Source organism: Leguminivora glycinivorella, chromosome 11, assembly GCF_023078275.1.
Source record: "Leguminivora glycinivorella isolate SPB_JAAS2020 chromosome 11, LegGlyc_1.1, whole genome shotgun sequence".
Taxonomy (NCBI): Eukaryota; Metazoa; Arthropoda; class Insecta; order Lepidoptera; family Tortricidae; genus Leguminivora; species Leguminivora glycinivorella.
Genome location: NC_062981.1, coordinates 10186975 through 10207025, shown reverse-complemented (window position 1 = coordinate 10207025; position 20051 = coordinate 10186975). Strand labels below are relative to the sequence as shown.

Below are 20051 nucleotides of genomic sequence, written 5' to 3'. Positions count from 1 at the left end.
ATTTTTTTTATTAATAAGTGAAGGAGGGGATAAACAGAGAATATTACAAATGTGATGATGGTGTTCGAAACACATATGTAATTTATCTTCTGAAATGTCATATCATAATAACAGGTATCATAATAGTAGGTATTGAACTATGCAGACTCATTGTATCGCTGATTGCTTATTTCAAAATTTTCATGGACGTCAATGTTATTAATATTATTATAAACGTTACAGTATATTAATTTGTTCATTGGTTAAACTTGTCTACAGAACTAGAAGGTAAACAAGATGTCTTATTAAGCGTTGCAGTATCATGAGTGTTGCCAAAGTACGAAAAGTTTCTGATTTAGTAGACAGATTGTTGAAGTCACCACAAAGCATTTTAAATTATCTGCTTCATCACTATCACTATCACTACATCATCACTACATAGTATAAAACAAAGTCGCTTTCTCTGTCCCTATGTCCCTATGTATGCTTAAATCTTTAAAACTACGCAACGGATTTTGACGCGGTTTTTTTTTAATAGATAGAGTAATTTTAGAGGAAGGTTTACATGTAGGTATAGTACCCGTGCGAAACCGGGGCGGGTCGCTAGTGTATCATATATTAAATATAAGAAAATCATACCATCCCATACATTAAAATGCGACCGCCTAAGTGCGTTTACACATTATCCGATCCGATATCGGATGTCGGAAGGATTTCAGAGGCAAAAATCAAAGATGGCGGCTCAAATGTATGAGATATCGGTCCTACATCCGATATCGGATCGGATAATGTGAAAACGCACTAAGAACGCGCATACACTACACCAAACATAGATGGTATGGTATGGTCTTCTTATATTTAATCTATGCTTGTATTGAGAATGAAGTTTTACGCTCTACAAATTATTCTGAAATAACATGAAAACTGAAATAAATGCCAAAGGAAAAAATTACCAAGGCTTCCATTGTCCAGAGCTGGAATTGAACCAGCGTCCTCTGTTTACCAGAATCTTTCTGAGACCGCTCGGCGATCTGCGGGCCGATTTTTGAGTCTCACGCGTTCGAATTCAGAAAGTTGTCACTGAAAATAATAAGCAAGTCACCGTTTTCAACCGGTATTTTAGTGACAAAATCCCGTATGCGAGATTCAAAATTCGCCCCCCAGGTCACAAATCAAACTATTTTCATAGAAAATATTTATATTCTGTTTTTAACCCCGACGCAAAAACTACGGGGTGTTATAAGTTATAAGTGTGACGTGTCTGTCTGTCTGTCTGTCGCATCATAGCTCCCGAATGGATGAAACGATTTAGTTTTTTTTTGTTTAAAAGCTGTATTAGTCAGGAGTGTTCTCATACATGTTTGATCGAAATCGGTCCACTATGTCGGGGTTTTTTCAAAATGTAAATTTTGTGGTTAGTTTAGATTAGTTATTGAGAAAGTTTTCTTACCAAAAAATATCAAACGCCTAACAACGCCGGAAATCCAGTTCAAACTCACTGAGCACTCAATTTTACTATCACAATTTCAGCTTATCGATATCACGCACAGATTTCGAATCGAACAACTGAAAATATAGGCGTCGGAAAATTTTCTCAACACTATCTGAAGACGGAGACGAGTGCACGTGACAAAAGCAAGTGTGTAATAAATTTATATTGAGCTGAGCATTCCGATTGATTTAGTCGGGGGTTTCAAGCATCCACTAAGCGCGGTCTTCCATTCCAAATAGTTGATTCGAATTCTGAGTCCTCGTTGTGTTGGTTTACTGGAGAATTACTAGCGGGTAGCTTGAGAAATACGGCACGGTGGCAGAAAGCCGATTCGTAACGACTACTGAGTATATCGCCTCGGAGAAATCCGATTAACGAAGAAATGTGTGCTTCAGTTGATGTTGATCGAGTTGACAATTTAGTCATCCATTAAGCTCCATTATGCTAACTTTGAGATATTGTGATAACGTTATTGTATTGGTATATTCGGGTACTAGTAATAGCTATAACTGCACTATAGCGTCGGTAATAGCTCTATAGCAACCAGTGGCGATGCGTGAAAATTTTTGTTGGTAAAGCTGGAGGGGTTTTTGGGATTTGTTTTGTATGGACTTCTACAGATACTGCAGAATTTTAGGGAACCCGTTGAGTTGTATCGACGCTTCGCCACTGATAGCAACTGAAAGAGAGGTGTTTCAATCACCAGCATTAACATCGCACAAAAAAGGCCGCAAAAATATCTGAAACAATCCTGTTTCTAGAGACATAAGAGCGTGTCTGTTCCTTACGACAGTGACTGTTCCTTACGACTACCAAAACTATTGCTTTTGGCGTATGTTCGAAACTACCCGTCGATTAAGTCAATTCATTGTTCGAACCTAAACTATGTAAAGTATAAACAAACACATGAATGAGGTGTGCTGTGACAGCTGTGAGATAAAAAGTGTGCTAAATACGAACTATAAGGACTTGCTACAAAACGATCCTGAGGTATGAATAGAGTTAACTATTCAGTATTTTTATGTAGATGTACGTATAATAGGTAAATAGTCAATTGTTATGTAGATAAAACTAACTCACATTTTCCTCGTGAAATTATTTATAGCCTTTGCCCTCGGTAAAACATAAAAATTCAATATAAACAACATAATTTTGCGTATACATTTTCTCAAATGTGATTTTTGATTAATAAATGCAATGAGAGTGAGTTGAACCCAAAGAACATTTACAATTAGGATGTTGGATAAAGCTTTGTAAATTAGAGGATAAGAAGCTAATTTAAACTTTGATAACTGCGTTTTCACATTATCCGATCCGATATCGGATGTAGGACCGATATTTCATACATTACAGGCGCCATCTTGGATTTTTTCCACTTAAATCCTTCCCCCTACTATTACTAACCCTAAAATTTTAATAAATAACAGAGTAAACTAAGTATTGCGCTATTGTAACGTAAGTACTTATACAAGAATAACAACACGAAAAATCTTCATCCTGGGATCGATTTTTGAATTTCGAACGCACGAATTCGCCGTTCGAAAGTCTGTGGAAAACGACGTAATGCTATTTTTGAAAAAGGACGGCTAGTAATTTTAAAACTAGTGGTAATGACCACTCGTTTTCGACTGTTAGTGGAATTTAAATCGCTAGTATTGGAAATATTATTGAACGAATTTCACGAAATTAAATGGTCGAAATTCAAAAATCGGCGCTCTGTTACGGATCCCAGTTATATTGGTTTAAACGACTATGCGCTTGATACGCTAAGAATATCAATCAAGATTTGCTAAACCACTTGAGACAGATAACCGCGCACCCTGCGCAAGCGCCGCGCCGTCATACCGGGTGACTGCACTTGCGAGACTTTCATAGGACATTGTCGGAATAATACATTACGATACAAGTGAGGAAAAGAGGAAATTAAGAGGAGGAGGCCATAAAAGAAAAAAAACGTCCGAAGGAAGTGTTTCAAATCGATTCGCGTTACAAATTCGCCCTTCACGACGTTTTTCTTTTCAGTAATACCCTTTAAATATTATATTATCTTGAACTTATACATGTACCAGTTACCTACGAAGTAACAATATATTAAACTAGCTTTTGCCCGCGGCTTCTGTAGCGTTAGAAAGAGACAAAAAGTAGCCTATGTCACTCTCCATCCCTTCAATTATCTCCACCTAAAAAATCACGTCAATTCGTCGCTCCGTTTTGCCGTGAAATACGGACAAATAAACAGACACACACACACTTTCCCATTTATAATATTAGTATGGATATGGATGTCAACAAAATGAATAAATTACTATTCTGAACACTAAAGAAATATAAAAAAAAAATTAGTTTAAATGAACATACAAATAAGTAACTATTTTAGTTACTCAACCAGAGTAATTTGCTTCATTGCAGTGCAGCTAAGTGGAGTGTTTCTGCTGTGACCTATTTTTGTGCAAAGTAGCCCTGGCCATATTATTCAGTAAGTAGTTTTGTCGTGTTTGCATGGAAGTTATTAAATCACAAGAAAAAAATCGTTAGGTTTAAAATTTTCAGTTAATTATAATTATGTACAAATAATGCTACCAACCAAGCATAATGGATTAATTTTGTGCTTTATTAATTGCTTACATAATGGAATATAAATTAAATGTACTCGTAGAATATGTCAACAAATAAAAAAAACATAACGTTCATAATTTACTAAAAAAACTACTTTGTTCGTAGCTGCCATCTAGCGTCGAGTAGCAAAATCATCAACAGTTAGCATTGCGCTGTCAGGCGAATCGCTAGTTTTCGGGTACGTGCGATAGATGGAGATAAAATAAATAACACGGTAAACTAAAAAACTATGCGAAAATATTTAAAACAGAAACATATAGTGCAATTGTGCATATAGGTTTCCTGACAATAATTATTTAATTAATTACTATGATTATGATAACACTATGAACATAAAGCATATTCAACGTCTATCTGTCGAATTACATTCTGTATATAGCAGGAAACATGATAAAATTGGTAAGGAATACTTGGAAAATCTTTGATTACATGAAATTACAGAACCATCTTTCTGTAAGTAAATGGATCTAATTATATCTAATCAAAAAATTACAAGTTGTAGGTGCTGCACGCAAGCATATGTTTTTTACTATGACCTTGACAATATGTGCGAGTAGATGTTTTACGCGATATACTCTAATGGAAACAGTAGGTACTTATAATATTTATGAATAATTAAGTTATAGTATATTGATACTGAAATATTTAATTAAGCGGCATAATTACAATGAAATGAACTTTGGACTCTGTTATACTTTTTATGCAAGTTACCTACTCGTAGATGGTCCGTTCAGAAAGAGAAAAGTCGTGGAATGTATGTGGCCCTATACTTTCTGGAACTCTTTCCACGAAATATAAACATATATTTTTAAATCTTTAGATGGGACGATCTACACATAGGTATTTTTATATAACGTCTATTAAGTGCATTTTCACATCATCCGATCCAATATCGGATGTCAAAAGGATTACAAAGGTAAAAATCAAAGATGGCGGCTTAAATGCATGGGATATCGATCCTACATCCGATATCGGATCGGATAATGTGAAAACGCACTAAAGACTATTTCGTACGGATATAACCAAACCTTGGACGGTTCACTATAGCTATTAACTTGAAGTAGTAGGTTCCTAGCTTCCTAGTAAGAGCGATGTTATCTGAAATCCTACAGCAACTCGTCCACAGAACTATGGGCATTTTCAGAAAAGGGACCGCCCAATTAGCGTAAGTCGTTAACAAAAATTAACTCACTGTCAGTTTTGTGACGATAATTAAGCATGAAATTTCTATAAAACATTGTTTTTGTGTTAATTACATAAACTTTAAACGATAATCTACATTCAGAATGTGAAATAGTTAATTTTCATACAAGGGGGCAAAGTTGTATTTTAACGCCGAGTGTAGAATTGAAAAACGAGCAAGTGAAAGGATTCTACAGTTGAACCACGAGCGAAGCGAGTGGTTCCAGAATAGAATCCTGAACTTGCGAGTTTTTTAACACACGAGAAGTAAAATACATTTGCACCCGAGTGTAACACAAAACTTTTCCCCTCACTATAGCGAGGAAACTACAACGCAAAAAATGCGTTTATCACTGCTTCCAGTAGTTCCACAGGTGGTAAATCATCTTAATTACTAGATTCACCTACTTTTATCAATTTTAAAGCAGTTAATTTGACTTTATTCAAGGTCAAATTACTTTACCCACTAGTGGATAAAATGCGTTTTTACCCGCTGGTATTAAAGGACAAAACACGTGTTCCCGAGCTAGTGAGGGGAAAAAAGTATTTTTTTAGACAGATTTTATGCTTAATTGTCGTCACAAAACTGACAGTGAGTTAATTTTTGTTAACAACTTACGCTAATTGGGATCCCAAATTCTGAAAATGTCCCTATATGTGAACTCGTCCTTATCCCAGATGAAAAACAAGAAACATTTAGATATGGAGACTCACATATTCACTTAACATATAAAATACAATTTAGCAAACACAAATCGAGCATTCATGCCATTAATTCAACAGATTAGTCTAATCTCGTACAAGGGACAAGCCTCCGCCTAGCGAGGAGCCGAGCCGGCATAAGAAACCGGTCGGCATTCCTTCCGTAATCGTACGGCCAAAAGCTGGTATTTGCTTAGCTACGTCTTGCCTTCATTTTAGTCATGAGTTGTGTTTGCCCTTTGAAGCCATTGCTTTTAGTACCGCTTGCAAGTTTATAACTGAAATAAAACTATGGAAACGGATTATATCGTATAATGAATTTACTATTTATCCCGACGACGTTTCGAACACTTTACAGCGTTCGTGGTCAACGGGTGATTGAGGAAAAATGGTGGTGAGTTGTCGTTCGACACCCCTGCTGGGGTGTGAGGTGTGAGTGGCCCCTTCCGCGCTGGGCGCTGTGGGGGCTGTGTCGGGAGGAAAAATTACAATGTGCAAAAAATATATAGATTTTAAGGCTGGTTCACACACTATTAATATTGTTAATAAAGCTAGATATACAATATTCAAAAAATATATTTACTATTTTAAAAACAATTAATTAATTAATTTACACAAAATTGACAAAACCAAACCGCAAATGTCCAACACCATACAACACAAATGCCTAACAGTCTTCGTCGTGCTTGTTCCTATATCAGATGTACTCTGGATAGTCTGGATCCCAAGCCGGTGGTAAAGTAAAGCCATATTCTCTATTAAAGTTTGGATATTTCTTGATCTCAATGGCCTCGCACAACATCCTGTTCCATCTGTTTTATAACTTCTGATAAAATAAGATGGCTGCTTTGATATGGTACTTTTTAAACACCAAGCTTTTGAAATTCGAAAGTTGCGGAATGCTCCGTAAAAACTTCCACCCCCATTTCAGGAAATGTTTTTTGTCTCTTTATAACCCCCCACGGGTTATAAAGAGACAAAAAGTAGCCTATGTCACTCTCCATCCCTTCAACTATTGCCACTTTATCACATCAATTCGTCGCTCCGTTTTGCTGTGAAAGACGGACAAACAAACAGACACACACCTATGTATGTTAAATAAGTTATGTTTAAAAACCGTATCTTATAGCCTTTGTTAAAATGGATGAACTGAACATAAATTAATATCAAAGATCGGAGAGTCAATTATAAATATAATCGGTCAAATCATTTTCATGAATTACTTGTTAGCGTTATCCGGAATAAATAGCACAATTAATATTGTTATAAATAAACATTACATTTAAATTACTATAAATGGCATGGCATATAAGTGATTATTGGTGTTGTTGTTATTTATAGAACCACATAATCAATAATAACTGCGTTTATAATTACCAGTTTATTTCTGGATTTCCTGTTTTTAAGAATGGTAAGGTATTTGATAAATGAATGTAGTCAACCAATTGGAACCCTAGGCCACTCTACAACCATGTCAAAACGACAAGCAGTAAGAGATTTCTTACTATCTAATTTATAACGTCACTATGACATAGTTCTACAGTGGCCTAGGGTTCCAATTGGTTGACTGTACATATTTATGTTCTCATAGAAATGGTAAAGACAATTATAATGTATCGAATTATATAACAAAACTTACATCAAAATGGTTGCCGGCGGTTAAAGTCGTCGTCAACATATTTTTGTACAAATTCTAGAATCTACTTTCAACGTTATCGAATAACAAAGAGGTCCTAAATCAAACGCAAAACCAATGCTTCTGGGTCTTACAAGAGTACATCATCACATCGAAGTAGAAATAATTATTCTGCCGAAAAGAATAAAGCATAGGCAAATTAGGTAAATTAGGTTCGCTGGGACGTCAGTCTTCCGCGACCACACCTGGCCGAAACGTAGGGTAAAAGGTAATAATGTTTTTAATCGCGTTCGACCCGTGTGTGTCATTAAAAACTGTGTACAAAACGCGAGAAGTTGAAGTGTTAATTAGGTAATATTAACAGTTGATAAAACGGTTTACTGGTACAGCACCTATAGGAAAGCGGCTAAACAATAAACTTTCCTTCCACCCTTATAATAAACCTTCTTGTCAAGATCTTTAGGAGCTGTAAGATAAAAGCGTACTAGGTATAGGTACCTAAATATAAAACATACTCAAGTCAAAATAATTTAAAATATACGGTAAAGTCCATTTTAAAGACAACAAAAACGTAGAAGCTATTCATTGAAAAATACCAAAAATATAGTTAAGTTTGCAAATAAAACCACTTTATATGCAGCTAAGGCCACTGTACCATCCTGGAGTCACTTGCATTGAAATGGCCCCATTCACCAGACTGCACTGCTCATGTTATCATTGTCCACAGAACATTACACTGCGTTTTTTTAAGATCAACTTCTAAGTCATAGAAAATATAAATAAGATGACTTGGAAGCAATTTGTTGTTCATGTTATGGTTAAAAAGAAAGGAGTAAAATATGCTAGCTTTTGTATTCCTAAAAATCGCACGACGACAATCGCACAACTTTTGTAATTCTAAAAAACCGGAGTATGGTGCGAGAACTAGCGTGCCAGTTTCATTACATTGCGGTCTTTGATTGGTGTGCTGAGTATGTAACCTCAACAGTCCGCAATGTTTTTAAACCGCATAAGAGTTCGCATGTGTGTAAATAGGCCCTAAATTAACTAATCAAGTGGGACTATGACTTTCGTGATTTATTTGATTCTTGGGAAGCAAATGACACTATGGCACCAAAGTTATAATTTAGCAGACATTTGTTTATTCTGAATTTCTGATATGAAACAGACTGTCTTTAAGCTACAAGCCAAAAACTGAAAAATGAGCAACGGTTTTTCCACTACTCTTGAGATGGAGCAAACTTGAATCAACGCATTTATAATCATATCTATACAAATGATGTTATAAATCAAATTCCATTTGTGACTCAAACTTTTCTTCCCTGAGACCATTTGTTTCGTCTGCGGTCGGTTAGCAACTGGAATCATTATTCCAGCGTCCGTCTACATTAAAAATGGCCACGACTGACTAAACGAATCTAAAAATAACTCCCCAGGGATGGGCATCGAGATAACTAGCACAACTCGACTAAACTGACGGCCTAGCCGAACTGACAATCGTTGAGCCATTGTGGGCCATCGAAATGCAGTGCAGCTCTGTTGTGCCACTACAGAAGAGCAAAAGGGACATCTGGCTACAATACGCTTAAGAAGCTTAAGCGATTGTGACATTGGCTAGGTAGTTTGGTCATATTTAAACCGGCCGTACAAATATAGCTCGGAAATTAAAATAGCTGCGCAGAAATAGCTCTCGCCTTTTGTTTTATTGTATTTTTAGAACTGCGCCCGAGAGGTGAATGTATCCTGTAAGATGGTGATAGCCTCAGCAGGTTACGAAGAAAAAAGATGGCGCTCACAGGATAGTTTCTTCAAATTCAAAGTGAATTTTTCCACGTTACACATTAATAAGATGTATAGGTTGACATATTAAAGTTGATAACACATAAACACTGGTTTCTGGTGCCAAGAAATCCGGTGAGAGCTACGTGGAAGGAATTTTCCGACTGTGCAACACCTTCGTCTGGCAACTTGCCTTCTGCACAGGGACCGTAAATCGCCTTATACACCGTGTTTCACTTAACACTAAAAACCTGAAAACAGTTTGTTCAGAATCGAGAGTAGAATCGATTGAGCTATATCTTGATGGGGGTAATATTTTTATTTAAATTAGTATTATTAGTTATTTTTTACGTGCCCATTCTATTGTACTCGTAATACAACATTGTGTATATCGCATTGTTAGAGGTTGTTTACCTTTTTTCAGTATTTAGGGGTATTAATACTGGCCGGTTACTTGGACGATTATTTTTTCCGCTACTAGTTTGACGTTGTTTGTCAGTTTAATCTTAATGTTTATCATAAGTCATAACAAATTGAACTCTTACCTAATTACAACCTTGTCATTTTGAATATTGAGTTTATTTGCTTACTGCGATTACCTGTCCAATTTGAAGTTTACTGTGACAAAGCTTTAAAGTGTTTTACAGTGACATCTTAGCTGTCTATTGGTAAACCTTATGTCGTTGCAGTAACGTACACAAATAAATAGTCTTATGGTTTATGATGGTAGTTAGCAATTATTTTATTGAGTGTAGAGCTAAAAGTCAAGTAGAGCTGTACAGAAAATTAAAAATTCAATTAAAAAAAAAGTAACGATCAGATTAAAAGATGAATACTCTAGATGAGTTAAAAAAAATAAAAATCAGTTGGGGTGTCTGAGGTTTTGAGTGATACCGGAAACACCGTGTATAGCGATGTTAACTTTAGTAAAGTAGGTAACAAATTAGAAACTCTACAGGCTTCATCTATCAAAATGGTAATAAAATGTAAGGACTGTTTAAATCTTCTTGATTGAATGGCTATATCCTAACACAAGAAGATGGAAGAACACAGTACACAGGAACACAGGAGTAGACAAGACTAAATTATGTGACTTAAATATATGAAATAAATACACATATAGAACACCAAAAATTTGTTATAGCAATATTTTACGACTTTAAAAAAGCTTTTGACACTCTCGAAACGGAAACTCTTTTAAATGCTATGGACGAATGTAGCATCAAACAGCCGCTTAACGGATGGTTCCGCGACTATCTCACGTCGCGGAGCTATCGAGTGAAGGTTGGCGACGTGCTCAGTGACGAGGTGGCGGTGGACTGCGGGGTGCCGCAAGGCTCGGGGTGCGGCCCGGTCTGCTACCTGATGCATGTCAACAGCATAGGAGGAGTTGTACGTCACGGTACACCCTACATGTTTGCCGATGATCTGTGCACTGTAATGTAAGTGCCGGAACCGATCTCGATGACATGAGCCGAAATATACAACAAGACATAGATGCAATAGTACAATGGTCCCACGATAACGGAATTTTATTAAACGCAGAAAAAACTAAACTTCTTGTAATACATTCTCCGCACTTAAGTATGCCAGATCGTATAACTCATCTTGTTGCCCATAGTTATCAATGTTTACATAATAATAGAACCAACTGCCAATGTAACGCCATAGACAAAGTAGACTGTGTAACCTACCTAGGAGTTAAAATAGACACTAAATTTTCTTGGTCTCAACATATAGATTATATTTGTAGTAAACTAAAAATATTATTATGTAAGTTTTATCATCTCAGTTATAAAGTACCTATCGGTACATTAAAATGTTTGTACTTTGCACTGGTAGACTCTATATTGGGATATGCTCTTGATTGTTATGGTCTCACATTTAAAACCTATATAGATAAATTAGAGTCACTGCAGATTAGGTTTTTAAAACTACTAGTCCCCAAAAAAATTAAAAACATGTGTAAAAACGACTACCGAAAACTATTTAAAATATGTAAAATACTCCCGATTAGTTTAAAACACAAGTACCTATTAGCCATCAACAACCATGACAGTCAGGAGCACGACCTGTGTGGGGCTCCACACGCATATGGCACCAGATCGGTGTCCACGGGTAAATATGAAGTGCCTAGAGTTAACAACTATTACGGTGACAGAACTCTAAAAAAGCGTTTACCATACACTCTCAATAGTCTACCTGTGGACATCCGTCTCGAACCAAACAAGCATAAATTTAAGAGAAAATTAAAAAAGTATTTATTAAATAGCCTGCCATAGTAACTTGTTCAGTCCTAATTTTAAATGTTTATAGATATTACTTCCTGTAACTATTCTTAATAAGATACTCTTATCCTGCAGTCAAACTGTTAAACAGTTTTGCAGGGCCTGTGATAAATTGTAATATTTGTCGACTGTATAGTAATTCAATAAATAAATAAATAATGAATGCAATCAGTAAAGAAACTTGACTACAATTACCTTGACTCCAGTCTTTTTTCCACAAAATATCATCAGTTCCAATTCAGCTTGCCTCTTCTTTTCTTAATCATGGTCTTGTTTCAAGTTACAAGGGACACAGTACTCTGATAAGAGGTCTAGTCGCAGCTAGTTCTATCAACGAGGAATTTTGACGGAACATTGTGTCGGGCTTGCAATTCGACAAATATCATTAAATTAAATACGAGAATGTTGAAATACTTCTAACTTTTCCCTTGTCTCCAGAGTACTAAGATTCTGTGTATGCCCCGTCTCCTTTATTTGTGAATTTTGAATAGCCTTCGTTCGAAGTCGCATCAGCATCATGAAGGGGCGATTTCCTGAAGGGGCGATTTCCCTCTTTTAATAGACATGTTTTCTTGACTAAAGTCATGAATTTTATAGTTTGGATAGTATTTAATAGAATACTGTGAAACTGTACTGACTATTGTTTAAATTAAATCTGGTTTACAATTTTACTAAATGCGACGCGCATCGCAAAAGACCGACATCCGACATCTGATGTCATGAGTTCGTCTATGGTAGAATCTATTTTTTACGGAATTTGATTCGATCATGGTTCGATCAAGATAAAAGAGTTCATGAATACTTTTAGATTGGTTTTACGTTTTCATTTTAGCTATGGTTATTACTTATTCTCATCGTTTTACAATTATTATTTTCTTTGAAAATATCATGCGATAAATATTCGGGACAAAAATATACAAAAAATTACAAAAAAGAGCTCTAAATATCCTTGCTGATCAAGAGCCCAGGCCCGCCAGACCTTCCTCAAATTCTCAAGGATGAAACTTTGGGACAATGTAGAGTTCACATCGGCGTTTAATGTGTGCATATTTTCTAGTTCGGCCCATCGGCCAATTTTTTGCTATCAAGTGATGAAGGTGAAAAAAAAAGTGCTTACTTTCCTTAAATTCTCAAGGCTGATTTTTATATATGTGTTAGAGCACGTTGTTAGAAATTGGTTATCATCAATGCCAGACCGTTTCCGCCGGCCATAACTTTTACCAGACGCGACAAAGTTGGCAAAAAACGACTCTAAATTACCTCATTTTCTCAAGCCTGATTTTGATATATGATACGCAGGGACCTATAACTAGACCGTTTGTAAGCAGCCAGACCAATCGGATGGACCCAACCATCCGCCAGACCGACTTAAAGTTTCGATATGAGCATTAGTAGAATTGAAATATTCCGGGTCTATAAAAGCTAAAAACTTGAATTTTCTACATTAAGCTACGTGTATATTGTATACTTAACGTAATAAGCGACTTTCAAAAATTTTAGTTTTAAGGAAGGTGCAAGATTAATTTTAAGCTATGAATTTTATTTACACTGCGTAAGTACATTCAAGTTTTTAGCTTTTATAGACCCAGAATATTTCAATTCTACTAATGCTCATATCGAAACTTTAAGTCGGTCTGGCGGATGGTTGAGTCCATCCGATTGGTCTGTCTGCTTACAAACGGTCTGGTTACAGTATCATATATCAAAATCAGGCTTGAGAAAATGAGGTAAGTTAGAGTCGTTTTTTGCCAACTTTGTCGCGTCTGGTAAAAGTTATTGGGTTGGCACAAAAGTAATGACACACTCTACAAAACTCTATACATTTCCTTTCTTAAGTTAATTGTTTTCGATAATATTCTAGTATGTTGTAGAACATTTTAGGTACTTCTAATGTGAGGGTATATAAAGCCGCCCTCGTGAATGGTTTAGTTAGATTGAAATAAAATGGACGAGCGACAAGTTCGAACACTTTACTTATACGAGTACTTGTTAGGCCACAGTGCGCGGGCTGCGGGTGACAATATCAACACTGCTTTGGGCGCTGGAAGTACAACCCATGCCACGGTGTCCAGATGGTTTGACCGTTTTAAATCAGGAGACAGGAGCCTTGAAAGTCAGTCACGCTCAGGGCGACCACCTGCATTCAATGATGACGATTTACGCCGCGAACTACAGTCGAATCCTGATGCTACTACTCGTGAATTAGCGAAAGCACTTAACTGCAGTCACCACGCTGTGGAATACCATCTGCATGAGCTTGGGTATCGAAAAGTTTTGGCTCGATGGGTACCGCACATCCTAACCGACGCCAGTCGTGCAGTCCGTGTCGCCATTTGTCAATCACTTTTGCTGCGACCCCGACGTAAAGAGTTTTTGACTGCCGGCGTATCATACTTCGAATTTTATCACTTATCCACGTGGATAAGACATCTGTCACTCTCACACTGACATACTTGCTAAAGCGTGACGGATGCTTTATCCACGTGGATAAGTGATAAAATTCGAAGCATGATACGCCGGCTGATCTGGTTACGGGAGATAAATCATGGATTTATTATGAGAACGATACACGTCGTGCTTTTTGGCTGCCTCGAGAAGAAACGCCACCAACTCAACCGAAGCTGAGTCAAAAGAACCGCTTAAAAGTTTTGCTTTGTTGTTTCTGGGACTCGCAAGGCATGCTGTTTCATGAACTATTACACAATGAAACTGTAAACGCTAACAAATATTCAACACAGCTCACCGAACTATCTTCTGCTATCAAGAAAAAACGACGAAGACGAGCCACTGTAATTTTACTACATGATAACGCTCGACCTCATGTCGCATCTACCGTTCGCCAACAGCTGCAGAACTTGGGCTGGGAGACGATACCCCACCCACCTTATTCTCCAGACCTCGCACCATCAGACTTTCATTTGTTTAGAGCCCCGAAACGACATTTGCGGGGTAAACAATTCAATGATTTCCATGATGTACAGGTGGAGTTGAACAACTTTTTCGAGGCACAGCCATCAGAGTTCTGGGCGAAAGGCATTCAAAATTTGCCGGATCGTTGGCAAGAAGTCATAGATGCTAATGGTGATTACATCATCGACTAAGCTTTTTGTATTGTAATAATAATAATAAATATAAAACCTGAACCAAGTGTCTCATTACTTTTGTGCCAACCCAATATATTTATAATAAAATACACATGTACTTATACTTACGCAGTGTAAATAAAATTCATAGCTTAAAATTAATCTTGCACCACATATAAACTTTCATTTTTTTTTTCTTTCCTTAGAAGTAAAATTTTTGAGAGTCGCTTATTACGTCAAGTATACAATATACACGTAGCTTAATGTAGAAAATCCAAGTTTTTAGCTTTTATAGACCTTGAATATTTCAATTCTACTAATGCTCATATCGAAACTTTAAGTCGGTCTGGCGGATGGTTGGGTCCATCCGATTGGTCTGGCTGCTTACAAACGGTCTAGTTACAGGTCCCTGCGTATCAACTGCGTATCATATATCAAAATCAGGCTTGAGAAAATGAGGTAAGTTAGAGTCGTTTTTTGCCAACTTTGTCGCGTCTGGTAAAAGTTATGGCCGGCGGAAACGGTCTGGCATTGATGATAACCAATTTCTAACAACGTGCTCTAACACATATATAAAAATCAGCCTTGAGAATTTAAGGAAAGTAAGCACTTTTTTTTTTCACCTTCATCACTTGATAGCAAAAAATTGGCCGATGGGCCGAACTAGAAAATATGCACACATTAACCGCCGATATGAACTCTACATTGTCCCAAAGTTTCATCCTTGAGAATTTGAGGAAGGTCTGGCGGGCCTGGGCTCTGGGTCTATATCTGAGATATTAATGTCATTTGTCATTAAGACAGCGTTTGTGTCTTAAGAAGTAATAAAAAGCCATGTCGGTCACAAAACAATCACATTTAATCGGAAAGAAACCGAGCGCGCATTACTTGTTGCATTTACGATGTTGGAGGTACCTTAAGGTGACCTATGTGCACTTGTGCAGCCTTCTTATCAACTATGCAAAGCTGAATAAATAATAGTATGTACTTACGTACAGAAGAGACACTTCCTATAGAACCGAATTTTGATAGTAGTTCAGGGTCGAATCGTGTTATGGATGGCTCTATCCGTTTAGACTTTTTAGGGTTGTCAAAAATCACGTTATCTATTCAAGTTATACAAACCTTAATAATTGCTATGTAGCAATGCGAGCCGAATGCCCAATCGCCCGGGATGTTCGACTCCAGGAAAACCGAAGAACAGTAAGTACGATTCCGATTTACATTTTTTATGGATACGGAACTTGTGATGATTATTAAGAAGACTATTTTGATAATAATAAAATATGAAAAGCTAGTGAGTGCATCGAGTTCCGTGTCAAGACTGTCAAGGAACATTTTATTTGGACAAATTTAAATCACGTGTTAGTTTTGTGATAAATACATTTAACCACCATTTATGACGATTACTAATCGACTCTTAATGGTTGGTACACAGTTAAGTACAAATACTCTTCTAATCATAGGAGCAAAGTAAGTCATATTTAAAAACAAATATTTTACAGCACAGCATGTTACAAAGGTAGGGCTTAAATATAAAATGCTATTGATATATTCACAATGCTTGTTAAATTGTTTTAAAATTAAGTTACTTTTCAAACTTATTTTCGATAAGTAGTGTAAAAAGCAAAAAAAACTTGCTCAATTAAAATGGACTTGCTAATAAAGTTGCAAAAGGATGTAGGAGATTAAGAAACATTTGAGTGCGTCCGCGCGCACGCCATTATCGCGAACTAAGCCAGTGATGTGCCGTGGGAACCTGGGACCGTATCGGGAATGTTCTTCGAGTAATCATCAACATATATAAGATAATTCCCGAGCTCTGAAGTCAAAAAACATGTTCTTAAAGAACCTAATTTAAAAATCAGTTTCGAAATATCATTATTGGCTCTACTCCGATTTCGTTAGCTTGCGGTTGTCGGCTAAATCTAATATGAGAAAGTATATGTAAAAGTAATTGAAGAAAAAAATTCCGTTAAAAAATAATTAAAAATATAATGTGGCAAGCTGAGTTTCGTCCTAAGAAACTCCATTTTAAAATATTTTTTTCAGTTTTTCAGAATTATTTGAACTACTAATTTGAGGGATGTAACTTTATCTTGCGAATCTTGCGAAGTCATCTCACGAGACAAGTATTACGGATGAATGTTGAAGGAGGAAGCAGGAGAGGTAAGCCGAAGAAAAGGTGGATGAACTGAGTAAGAGATTTGACGACCGGTCTGGCATAGCGCGTAGTGACCCTGCCTGGGTTCAAATCCCGGTAAGGGCATCTATTTGTGTGATGAGCACAGATATTTGTTCTTGAGTCATGGATGTTTTCTATGTATCGTTGTCTGAGTACCCACAACACAAGCCTTCTTGAGCTTACCGTCGTGGGACTCAGTCAATCTGTGTAAGAATGTCCTATAATATTTATTTATATGAAACGAATGCAAGTTACTGATGAGATAACGTCCGATAGAGAGGTACGGAAGAAAATACAAAAATACATGATGCGCCGACCCCAAGTACCTTTATTGGGATAAGGGCAAGCGAATGATGAACTTTATCTTGTGAATTTCACAATATTCCCGGGACTGTCACAACACTAATTGTCAGAAGTCATAACATAATCGACACAGTAAATTAGTTTTAATTGAAAACGAGTTGCCACTATCAGCTCGCTCTATTTGGGGCGAAATTTAAATACTTATCGCCATCGTGCCTTACTGACGTCGGGCAGACGAGCATTAAATTAAGACTGCTAATAGTGTTAATATAGTGTGACTTCTCGCCATCTGACGATGTTTAGTTGAGGAGTGTTTTTGCAGAAGGGCTTATTTTTTGCAGAAGGGCTTATTTTTAACCCCCGACGCAAAAAACGACGGGGGTGTTATAAGTTTGACGTGTCTGTCTGTTTGTCTGTCTGTCTGTGGCATCGTAGCTCCCGAACGGATGAACCGATTTAGATTTAGTTTTTTTTGTCTGAAAGCTGAGTTAGTTTGGAGTGTTCTTAGCCGCGTTTCATGAAAATCGGTCTACTATGTCGCGGTCGGCGGTTTTTTCATTTTTTTTTTTATCTACAGTGGTTATTTCTCTGTGAAAGCATAGAAAAAATAAGCCCATTTTGAAAAGACACTCCCCAGTTATAATAAACAAACAAACATTTCAAGAATTAACAACTACCACAAAAAGGCATGGCAACATTATGCAACATACTCCAAATTTTGATCTCTTGATCAAAATTGGATCTTATAATTTCTGAGAAAAATCGAAAAATTTTCCAACGTCTTGCAAATTTTCTCTGTTGGCTGTCTCTATTTATAAACATTTTGTTTTGAATCCACCGTATCTTTATTCTGTATCTTTTGCTGAGGTGTGCCAATAAAGAGTATTCTATCTATCTTTCTACAGTTATCCGCATGGTTCTGCTTTACCTGTAGGCTGTAGTTAAGTAACCATTTACCTAATGGATACTACCAACCTAATATTAAACTATAAACTGAAATAAAACCTATGTATTTTGAGTAATGGGTTGGCAACGCGCATGTGACACTTCTTGAGTTGCAGGCGTCCATAGGTGACGGTGACCGCTTTCCATCAGGCGGACCGTATGCTTGTTTGCTACCGATGTAGTATAAAACAGGGATGACGAATACATACAAAAAAATGCATTCTCTTTCGTCCGTCAGTTAGATCGTCCAAAAATACTGAACACATATTTTTCGCCTTTTCTAATTAATGAAAAAATACAAAGATATAGAATATCAAAGTTCCGGAGTGGGGGCTTGTGACGTCACTTCTAAGTAAAAATTGTGCCTAGGCGTGACGTCACGCGAAACTTCAACGCACTGTACCGTCGTAATTTTTCATTTACGAGAAAAAAGAAAAAATACGTGTCTAAAATTCTTTGATAATCTAACTGACGGACTAATTTGTTTTTTTTTAGTCGTCTCGCCTACTAACTGTTTGTCTACTAGTCTCTGTTATAAGTAGCTTCTTCCAGTAAAGTCGCTGTCGATGCAAATTAACGCAATCAAGGCCAGAGCTCTGTAAACAGAAGCGTTGTACAGTCACTCGTAATGAGTAAGGGGCTATCAATACGGATACTGTTCTACTAGTGCACTGGAGAGCAACAAAACAGGTCCATAATATTGTCTTCGGTTACCGCGATAGTTCTCGGTTACTCATGAAATAAAACTATGTAAACGGATTAAATCGCGTATAATGAATTTAAAATATATCATTCATTATACGCGATTTAATCCGTTTACATAGTTTTATTTCATGAAAACAGGTCCATTTGAATTTTTAAAAATGTGAAGTAGTTCTTTTGCATTGCATCCATATATGGTGGAAAGATTAGTTGGCTGTAGATGAAGTCCTGGTGGTTCAGATGGCAGAGCGCTGGGCTAGAGATTCAGACCGAGAGGCCGAGAGTTTGAGGCTCAAACAAGACCGTATTAATTCCCCTTTACATGAATTCCAAGCGTAATAGCATAATATGCAGGATTTTGTGCTTGTTTATAATACCTACTTCAGTAGGAGTCAAGAAGAACATCGTAATTACTGAACATGGAATTTTGACAAACTAGGAAGAGGAGCTCTGGTGGCCGTTTAACACTTCCACGGTAGAAGTCGCAAGGGTCTCCATATAATGGAGAGATTCGCTGACTACGGATGAGGTCTTGATACTCTTGATAGCTCAAACGGCAGTTACACAGCCCACACACTAAGAGCATCATTTCATACCCCAGCGATTTATTTAGTTCTGCGAACTATTTGTATACTCATGCTACTTTAACGGGGACTGCGTATTCGTACGAGTATGATATGAATATGAACGACAGCTAGTAAACATGCGTATCGGCAGCGTAATTAAACTGACAGGCCCATTAAGTTCTTGGTATCTGTGCGCAACGCCCTATAACGAGTTTGTCCAATTAATTGATAACAGTATATGCAATTTCGTTGAGAGTCGTTTTGTTGATCGTATCTTGATACGATCTTCAACCTAATCGGATCATAATTCATAATACTACACACACAATTGCACTATACAATTAGTCCCTAGACTCCCTAGGGAAGACTTTACAAGTTACTCTTACTTTCAAGGTTGAATATGAATATATTTACCATACGTTTTACACAGGCAAAAATAATTGGAACACGGGTTAAGAAGAGTTTTGGTAATCTTTTACTTATGTATGAAGTTCTGGCCATGTCATCTCAGTAAATAACACATTTTTTTTATGCCATTCAGGAGCTGCCAGATCATCAGGCTGGAATATTTAATAAGCAATTTGCGCTATGGA

General features: G+C 36.9%; 1 protein-coding gene across 2 annotated transcripts in view; it reads right to left on the bottom strand.

The window, feature by feature from the left end:
* Positions 1–20051, bottom strand: part of LOC125231496 (cGMP-dependent protein kinase, isozyme 2 forms cD4/T1/T3A/T3B) — a 166386-nt gene that overhangs the window by 124497 nt on the left and 21838 nt on the right. The window contains exon 1 of one of the 2 annotated variants that reach the window (XM_048136985.1): positions 1430–1544. The exons of the other annotated variant lie outside the window; for it this stretch is intronic. The gene's annotated coding sequence lies outside the window, so the exon portion shown is untranslated. Of the gene's footprint in view, positions 1–1429; positions 1545–20051 lie in introns of those variants that run through there. 2 annotated transcript variants of the gene reach the window in all.